This window comes from Echinops telfairi, unplaced genomic scaffold (genome assembly GCF_000313985.2).
Source record: "Echinops telfairi isolate 266 unplaced genomic scaffold, ASM31398v2 ScPeMD7_6273;HRSCAF=7185, whole genome shotgun sequence".
Lineage (NCBI taxonomy): Eukaryota > Metazoa > Chordata > Mammalia > Afrosoricida > Tenrecidae > Echinops > Echinops telfairi.
The window spans coordinates 1,877,393-1,886,671 of NW_022110173.1; positions in this window are offsets into that span (position 1 = coordinate 1,877,393).

Consider the following 9,279-nt stretch of genomic DNA (forward strand, 5'->3'; position numbering starts at 1 on the left):
AGTTGTATGAGCCCCTAATAAAATGATTATAAAAAAAATTGTAGGAGACATCAATACATCACTCTCAAAGAAAGACAGATCATCAGGAAAGAAACAATAAGAAACAAGAGCTAAACAGTACAATCAATCAGCTTGATGTTTTAGACACATACAGAGAACTTCACTCAACAATGCATTTTTCTCCAGTGCACACAGTATATACACTAGAATAGATCACATATTAGGACACAAAAAATGCCTCAACTTAAAAAATATTGAGATTCTGCAAGCCATTTTCTCAGAACACAATACTATAAAATTTGAAATCAACACTAGGAAGAACAGGAACATAGAGATAAATACATGGAGACTGAACAACATACTATAACTTGAAAATGCTTGGGTAATAATAGATGAAATAAGGGATGAAATTAAGAAATCTCTTGAAACAAATGACAGTGATAACACATTATACCCAAACCTTTGGGACACAGCAAAAGCAGTTATCAGAGGTAATTTATATCAAACAATGCACACATGAAAAAAGAGGAGAAATCCAAAACCAACGCCCTAACAAGCCACCTTCCACATCTAGAACAAGGGCAACAACCGAAACCCACCCAAACAGTAGAAAATCAATAATAAAAATTAGAGTGTAAATAAATGGACTGTAAAACGGAAACACAATTGAAAATATCAACAAGCAAGAAGTTGTTTATTTTGAAAGATTAATAAAATTGACAAACTGCAGGTAAACTTAATAAGAGAAAAGTAAGAGAATATACAGACATTTAGAATTAGAGATGAAAAGGGTGACATCACAACATATTCAAATAAGAAAACAACAACATGAGAATGGGAACTAGGCATTGCTCCAAAAGACTGTACTCTAAGTTTGATAATCTGGAAGACATAGACTAGAAAAACCATCTATCCAAATTCATGCAGATGGATATAGAAAACCTGAGCAGACCCACAACAAAAGAATAGAGAAGGTCATCATGAAACTTCTAACCAAGAAAAACCCAAACCAGATGGCTTCATGGGGGAAGTCCACCAAGTATTCAGAGAAGATCCATCATCAATTCTATAGACTATTCTAGAATACAGAAAGGTAGAACAAATTTCCAAACTCATTCTTTTAAGCAAGTATGATCCTCATACCTAAACCAAGCAAAGACCATACAAAGACAGAAAACTACAGACCAGTATCCCTCGTGAAATATAGAAACAAAAATTCCCAACAAAATTCTGGCCAATAAAATTCAACAACATAGCAAAAAAACTTCATCATGACTAAGTGGGATTCGATCTTTAGCAGTGACACAACAGCAGACAAGGGACTAATTACTAAAATCTATAGAATTCTGCAACATCTCCTTAAGAAAAAAACACAAACAATCCAATTAAAAGGTGGGCAAAAAACATGAATCGATAATTCACAAAGGGGCAACATTGAAATGGCTAACAAGCATATAAGGAAATGCTCACGATCACTAGTCACCTGGGAAATACAAATTGAAACAATGATGAGATATCACCTTACACCTAAAAGCCCAATTAAAAACAAAAACAGAGAACAACAAATACTGGAGAGGGTGCAGAAAGGATGGCAGACTTATACACAGCTGGTGGGCTTGTAAATATGTACAAACATTTTGGAAAGCAATATGGTGATACCTAAGACAATTGGGAATAGGAATATCATATGACCCAATAATACCTTAGCTTGGAATATACCCCAAGGAAATAAGAAATGTAACATGCTATCCCATGTTCACTGCAGCACAGTTCACAGTAGCGAGAAGATGGAAATAGCCCAAATGCTTATCAGTAGAATGAACTATTTATATGAGGATGGGTCTCCACTCTGCACTCCCCACCTCATTCACTATGATAAGATTTTTTGTTCTGATGATGCCTGATACCTGATCCCTTGGACACCTTGTGATTGCACAGGCTGGTGTGCTTCTTCCATGTGGGCTTTGTTGCTTCTGAGCTAGATGGCTGCTTGTTTACCTTCAAGACTTTAAGACCCCAGATGCTATATCTTTTGATAGCCGGGCACCATCAGCTTTCTTCACCACATTTTCTTATGCACCCATTTGTCTTCAGCGATTGTATCAGGGAGGTGAGCACACAATGATATGATTTTTTGTTCTTTGACGCCAGATAACTGATCCCTTCAGCACCTCGTGATCACACAGATTGGGTGCAGTTCCCACACTGTGTCTCTGGTGTTGTCCCCTGTAGGGCTATGGGTCAGTGAGGGACGTCATGTCTCATAGTGGGGCCGGCCATGTGGTCCTCTCTGTGGACTGGCTGCTGTAACTGGGAACATCGTCCTCAAGACCTGGTGGGCCAGGCTGTGCTCCACTCTCTCCTCCTCCCCCTTCATCTGCTCCCGTGTGCTCCAATCAGATATGCCCCTCTATCCGAGCTGCAGATTCAGTGCCGTCCTTTGGAATAAATTCTTCTGGGGAAAGGACGTCTCCTACAATTATTATCAATCTATTTATTTCTGCTTTCAACTCTGTAAGAATTTGCATTTGATTTTCAAGGGTCTTTCATTAGGTGCGGATATGTGTGTTAGGGTTATTTGTCCCTGGTGTATTGTTTCTTTAATCATTATGTAGTGTCCATTCTTCTCTTGTTATGTTATTTACCTTGAGATCTACTTTATCAGAGATTAATGTTACCACTCCTGCCTTTTCAGGGTTGCCTTGGCTTGGTGGATTTTCCCACTATCCTTTAATTTTTAGTCTACTCTTTAGTCTTTGTGTTTAAGGTATTTGTTTTTTAGGCAACATATAGATGGGTTTCATTTTCTATCCTCTGTCTTTTTTTTAACACATAAAACAGCTTTTATTCTGAATTAAACAAAATTCAAACTCCAAGGACATATTTGAAAATTATGTTTGCATATTTGCTCCAGGTAAATCCGCTATCTTAAATTTGTTAGTATAACATTATTTGTTTAGCAATTACTGATTATAATTATGGAATTGTAAGAATAGACTATTAAAATCAGATTACCATCTATACTTGTGTATAAGTCGAGTTTTTCAGCACATTTTTAATGCAGTTTTGTGGTAAGATGCGGTGTGTCAGCTGATAGTTCAGCTTATACTCAAGTATATACAGAAATACTTGACAGACTTGTGACTTGCCTGGAAGCACCTGGATAATAAACTCCTCCAATTAAAACACCAGTATAGTTTTCTTTTGACAAAGAAAATATTTATTCATGTTCTCAAGATGAACTTGAGTTATATGAGATTTGAATCAGAGAATGCGACTAAATTAGGATAAAATAGTCTCCAACTGATGGATGCTGAAATCAATTAATATATTTTAATGAAACACCTGCCCTACATTAGATTCAAGGCTTTTGTTTTGTTTTTTTTAGTCATTTTATTGGGAGCTTGTACAGTTTTTTTTCACAATCCATACATACATCTGTTGTGGCAAGCACATTGTACATATGTTGCCATCATATTTTTCAAAGCATTTTCTTTCTACATGAGGCCTTGGTATCAGCTCCTCATTTTTTTTACCCTCCCTCTCCGACCCTCCCTTATATGTGGATGTTTTTTTGTTTGGGATCTATCCTATTTGCAGTTATCTCAGCTTCTTGAGGAGCTATTTTCTCTTCCTTTGTGATGTTGGGGAAATTTTCTTCCATGATTTCTTGTACGGGTTTCTCTGTAGATTTTTTCCCCTTCTTGTTCTAGAATCTTGATGAGACATAGGTTGTTTCTCTTAATAATGTTCCATGCCATCCTTAGGCTTTTGTGGGTATTCTTTTGCTTTTTTTGTTGTTTGCTTTTTTTCCTCATCAATTATAATCTGAGTGATTGTCTTTGAGCTAATTGATTCAATTTTCCTTTTCTTCCATTTCATTTGTCAGGTCTTTTACTATGTTGCCTCATCCTGTTATCTCATTGTTCATCTTCTAGAATTCCTTTTGGTTTAAGGAGTTCGGTTTTTCAATATCTTCCATTGTTTTCATGAGTGCGGAAATAATGTCTTGAAATAATCTAAACATCATTCTTCTGAATTCCGTTTCTAGTAGTTCCAGGATCTCTTCTTCAGAGCATTCTGTTGGGTTTGGTGAATTTTCATTTGCTTGTGTTTTTTTTGTTTTATTTATTTATTTGGGTGATGGGGGTGTTATTTTGGTTGGCTACTGTTCCCTCAGTATCATGGTACAGTTATTAATGATGTGTGAGCTGCTGGGTTGTGTAGAGGTCGTTGGCTCTGTTTAGTAACATGGAAGAGGGCTTATAGGAGTAGGAAAACATGGTGGCAAAATAGAGAAAAGGGGAGAGAGATGTGTAAGTGAGAGAATGGAGGGAAAGAAGAGAGAGACTAAATTAAAATAATGCTAATAATAAGTAGCTGTCTTGATAGGCCAACAAGTTTTTGAAAATGTATTTTAGGAAGGGTAATCACAATAATAGATTTTGTGGACATATTTCATGAGGCAAAAGAGGGAGAGCAGGAAGAGATAATGGGTGGATGTGCAGGGGAAAAGAGGGACAAGAGAGACAAAAGATTTGGGTGTGACTTGATGTGGGTGCTGAAGTTCTGTTGCTATGGCACCATGTATACGGGTATATCTGTGCCCTCAGAGGGGGAAGGAGGGAAAGCCCTTGTTTATGCGAGTGTGCCAGAATCTACAGGCCTGCCTGGTTTTGCCTGTGGGAAATGCATATTCTCAGGGGGGTGGGGTCACACTAGAAAACAACATTGAAAGAGGAAGTAGGAGAGAACTAGAAAAAAATAAAACGTATTATAATCGAACAAAAGTACAAAAAAAAAAAAACCCCAAAGAAAATATAGTAAAAACTAAAACCACCTTGAGGGCGTGGATTCCTGCTCTTGCTAGTGCTGTTGTGTATGCATGCACATAGGTTCAGGGAGGGGGTTCGCGTGGAGGGGAGGGGAAGGCATCAAAGAACAAAGCTGGAAAGAAGGAAGAAGGGAAGAAAATGGTGATACGTGAAGTTTAGGTACTTATTACATCTGCTGAAGCTTCCCACGCCGTCTGTTATCCATCAGCATCCCCAGAGGCCAGCAAGGTATAAGAAGCTTGACCGGCTCGGTGGCCTCAGGGGCCAGGAACAATCAGCTGTGCTGGCGAGGAGCAGGGCTCCTGATCAATGGTAAACGGGAATCTGTCAGCAGGTATTGTTGTTCTCCACTGTAAGTTGGGTCTACTTAGCTTTTAGTTGAATTTCTCACTGTCAGGAAGTGCAGGATATCCCTCCTAGTGGAACCTCTCTGGTAGTTCCTTCCAAAGGTAGAGATCTTCCTTTGTTTGTTATTTGCTTCTTTCCATGATATGTTTATCCATTCTCTAATGAGCTAGTATAAAGACCCCTCTGGTGCAGTGGATTATACATTGGACTTGGAACCGCAAGGTCATTGATTCAAGCCCATTGGTTCAAACACAGCTACTCTGTGGGAGAAAGATGAGGCTTTCCACTTCCATAAAAATGTATACTTTCTGAAAACCAGTTTTGTTCTGTCCTACATAGCCACTATGAGTCAGAATCAACTCAGTAGCATTGAATTTGAGTTGACTAATTATAAAAAGAGCTGATGATGGCAATGTGTTTAGTTTATGAACATCCATAGTAAAGTGAACTTTCTTAATATGGCTCTTCTAGATCTCTATAACTCCACTATCTGTAACTCCCACCGGTTCATTGGGTAAAGCTATGAAAATCGGGCATATGGAGCTTTGCCATTCCCTTAGTTTTAAAAATGATGCATCCCAGAAACCAGAAAAAATTTTGGGGACCATCAAGAATGAAGAACCATGAGTGGAGCACTCTCCTTGTCTGAGAGTAGAAGCCATGCCACTTCGAAGCAAAAGTCTGTGTTAAAGAGACCACAAGACAGAGCGGAGGAGCAGCACCCAGGCTGAGGGTGTGAGCAGAGCCTTCAAGTCCCAGAGCAAGTTTTTGGGTAGACTTGTTTTTAATTTTTTTCAGGTAAATATCTAGGAGTGGTATGTTATGTTGAAAGAAAAGTAACTTTATAAGGAACTACCCAAGTATTTTTCCAGAGTGACTGTACTGTTTTACCTTTACTAACAATTTATGACAATTTCTCTTATTCCACATCATCATAAACACTAGATATTATCAATTCTTTTAAGATTGACCTTTAAAAAATAATTTTATTGGGGGCTCTTACAGCACTTATAATATTGCATACATCAATTGTATCAAGCATATTTGTACATGTGTTGCCATCATCATTTCCAAAACATTTTCTACTGGAGCCCTTGGTATCAGCTCTTCTTTTTTGCCCTCCCTCTCCTACCCTCTTGCCCTCATGAATCTTTGATCAATTATATACTGTTATTATTTCATATCTTAGACTGCCCATGGTCTCTTTTCTGTTATTTGTCCCCTTCAGGGTGGGTGTGGGCTATATATCCAACCTTCTGATGGGTTCCCCCTTGCTCCCCCTTCCTCCTCCCCAACCATCTCCCTACTCTCATGATATCGCTGCTTCCATTACTGGGGTTTATCTGTCCTGAATTCCACGTGTCAAGAGCTCTTATCTGTACCAATGTGTGGTCTCCAGTCTAGCCAGATGTGTAAGACAAAACTAGGTCATAGTAGTGGGGGCAGTGGGGGGTGGAAGCATTCAGGAACTAGAGGAATGGTGTGTGATTTGTCGGTGCTATACTACACGTTGGTTGAATTATCCCTTATAACCCTTCTGTAGGGGGATATCCAGCTGTCTACAGATGGGCTTTGGGTCTCCATTCCAACCCCCCTCCTTCACATTGATATGGTTGTTTGTTTGGGATATTTTGATACCTGATACCTGATCCCCTTAACACCTCGTGATCACACAGGTTGGTGTGTTTCTTCCATGTGGGCTTTTTTGCTTCCCTGCTAGATGGCTGCTTATTTAACTGTAAGCATTTAAGACCCCAGATGCTATATTTTGATAGCCGAGCACCATCCACTTTCTTCACCACATTTTCTTATGCACCCATTTTGTCTTCAGCGATCGTGTAGGAAAGGTGAGTATCAAAGAGTGCCAGCTTATTAGAACAAAGTGTTCTTGGGTTGAGTGCAGCTGTAAGTAGAGGCCCAAAGTCCGTCTGCTATAATATTGACCATTTTAATAGATGTATAAGGAGCCCTGGTGATGGGCATAGTGAGTTATGAGTTGGGTTGCTAACTGCAATGCCAGTAGTTCCAACTTTCTAGCCACCCAGCGGAAGAAAAAGGAGACTTTCTGCTCCCATGAATATTTTCAGTCTCAGAAGCCCAAAGGGGATGGGGATTACTCTGTCCTATAATCAACTATGGCAGTGACTAGTGAGTGGGTGGGTATGTAGTTAGTTGTATCTCGATGTGGTTTTAATATATTTTTCTCTAATGATTAATGACAATGTTTTATTGTGCTTATTTGTCACCCTTATATAGTCTGTAGCGAAATATTTGTTAAAATTTTTGTCCATTTTATAATTAAAATCAGGTTATTTGTCTTATTATTGAGTTATACAAGTTCTTTATGTAATATCAAAATTTTTTATGTCATTTTGTTGAGAGTACTTATAGATAGCATAACATTCAATAGTTCAATCACATCAAGCAGTATTGTACAATTGCTACCAGTCAGTTTCAAAACATTTTTTTTCTTCTTGAACTCCTTGATATCAACTCCTCTTTATCCCCTCCCTCTGTCACCCTTCCCAACCAGGAACCCTTATTTATTTATTTTTGCCGCATCTAACACCACCCAATATCTCCATTCACATACAGTTCTGTTGTTCACTCCCCTTGAGTGGGGTTATATTAATCAATGCTATCAGCTCCCCCTTCCCGCTCCTCTCACTTCCTGTTCCCTCAGGGAACCATTACTACTGTTACTGGTACTGAAGGGTTATCTATCTTGGCTTAGATGAGTCGAACAATCTTAATTATACAAATGAACATATGCAAGCCTAACATGGTTAATGAGGTAAAACAAATAAAAACTATAATAGTAAGGGGAGAAAATATTAAAGAACAAGAGGATAATTATGTGTTTCATCCACGCTATACCACACTCTGGATTTATCATCCCTTCCATGTGGCCATTCTGAGAAGGACTGTCCAATTATCTTGCAGGTGGATTTTGGGTCTCAATTTCATCCCTACCCCTACACATCGATTTGGTTGGTTGTTTTTGAACTTCTGATACCTTTTCCTGTCAACAGCTCATGATCACACAGGCTAGTGGGTTTCTTTCATATGGGCTTTGTTACTTCCCTACTAGATGGCCGCTTGTTTGACTTCAAGCCTTTAAGACGTATGCTAGTTACATAATTTCATGTCAACTTGATAATTAGAGTGAAGGGGTAGAATCCAACCTGTTAATCAGGCCATAGCCTGATGATGCCTCCTGGTGGGTATGGCTTCTTATGAGGATTCTGGGAACTTCTCTTTCTCACTGCTTCACTTTCCTGCTGTTGAGACACTCAGCTGGAGGAATCATGTGCAGACCCACACCAGTGCTGAGATACTTCCACTAGCATTGTATCTACAAGACTTTCACTTATCAGCCTGTGATCTTCTTGCGTTTGGCATTGTTGCAAGTTCTGCATGAGTCTGAAGAGGAATTTATGGACTAGTATTGGATATATGGCCTAATATCATACTTATGGGCTTGATCTGGACTGGACTGGGATGTTTTCTCAATACACAATTGCTCTTTGATATAAAGTTCTTTCTTATACATATATATGAGTGTCTTTGGATTTGCTTCTCTGACCCAAGACCTAACACAAAGACCCTAGACACTGTATCTTTTAATTACCAGGCACCATCAGCTTTCTTCACATTTACTTATGCACCCATTTTGTCTCCAGCAATCATGTCAGAAAAGTGAATCTCAAATTCTTGATTAGATAAATATTTTTCAACTGGGTCCTGCAAATTTTGTCACCTCATATGAGCCTGAGTGCAAACTATGAAATCTATTTCTAACCCTTTTGTAAATTGTAAATATCTTTATGGTTTAAATACTGTTGGTTGGGCTTTCAGTTATTTGTAGTTTTAATATATTCTGATACATTATAATCTCGGGGCAAGATTCAAACATTATTTTCTATAAAAACATTAAAGTCTCTGGGGGAGTGGGGAAGGAGGGGGGGAAATGAGGAGCTGATGCCAGGGGCTTAAATGGAGGCAAATGTTTTGAGAATGATGAGGGCAATGAATGTAAAAATGTGCTTTACACAATTGATGTATGTATGGATTGTGATAAGAGTTGTATGAGCCC